Raw genomic sequence first — 1,275 nt, forward strand, 5'->3', positions numbered from 1 at the left:
CATCTCCATTCCAAAACCACCGTCTCGCCTCTCCCTCATCTGATCTTCTCTCCATTGCAAAACCACCTCCTCTCCTCTCCATCATCTCCATTCCAAAACCACCTCCTCTCCTCTCCCTCTTCTCTATTGCAAGACCACCGTCTCTCCCCCCATCTTCCAAAGCTAGCACCGGACCACTCAGAACGACATCTATGGAGAGGATGCAGCAGCGAATCAGGCAGATCGCCGGCGGAGACCAGGCAAAGTTAGCCAGGTTGAAGGAGATCCTTAGTTGGTTTGACAATGAGTGGGAGATTTCGAGGACGGTGCAGGCCATGTGGCAATGTATGCGAAAGAGCGAGACGGCGGCAATGAGGGCGGCGATGTACATGTACTCCTCGGCGCAGTCACGCCGCAGTCCTCCGAGTTCATCGAGTATCTCCTATGGGCGATGGAGCAGACAGATTCGCCGAGGCGACAGTCAGGCGGAGGTGGTGGGCGTACAGGTCGAAGGTCGAGCACCCAGAGGATAACGAATCAATCGAGTATGGTGTGCCGTTCGTGAGGGTGCAGAGCCAGACGGAGCCACAGGAGTATTCGTTCTCCCACCGCAAGAGGAGGCCGGATGGCGCGATGTCGCTTCCCCGACGTTCTCCACGGTTCCCTCGACGCTCGCCTCGTTTCAACGGCGGCGATAGGGTTTAAGGTAAGCTTCGCACTAACCTAATCTTCCACCTGCTCATGCTTACAATTAGTGTGACAGCTAATGAAAATCATGCTTACAATCAGTCTCCGAGTACTACGCCAATCACCCTAAAATAGCTCTGGACCTTTGGGTCAAAGTTGTGACACAGTGTACAAATAAAGAAAAATAGATTGGTGCTTCTTTCAGAAAAGAGTACTCCCTAGAAAATTGCCAATATAAGCTACTAGTATTTGGTTAGAGGATTTGCTGCCGAGAAAGATCCGTTCACATAGAGCGCCACACATCCCACTGGTTGTGGTGGATGCCAATGCGTGCATGCAGCATGGTTGGTGTCGGTAATTTTTACTTGGCACACATCGCACTCTGCATATATGCTGGTTCTATACGTACATTTGTGCTGTTCCACCAAAATGCAGCTGAATAACCCTATTTGCACAGATAATGAAAAAGCGTGATTACATTATAGTGGCACTAGTTGATGAAACACACAAAATAAATAGAAGAAAATATTGCGATAGTATCATAGTATGCCATGCTGCGAGGGCGAGATGGGCCCTGCGACGCCTCATACTGGACATCGTCCCAAGTCT

This window comes from Triticum dicoccoides, chromosome 4B (assembly GCF_002162155.2).
Source record: "Triticum dicoccoides isolate Atlit2015 ecotype Zavitan chromosome 4B, WEW_v2.0, whole genome shotgun sequence".
NCBI classification, from domain to species: Eukaryota; Viridiplantae; Streptophyta; class Magnoliopsida; order Poales; family Poaceae; genus Triticum; species Triticum dicoccoides.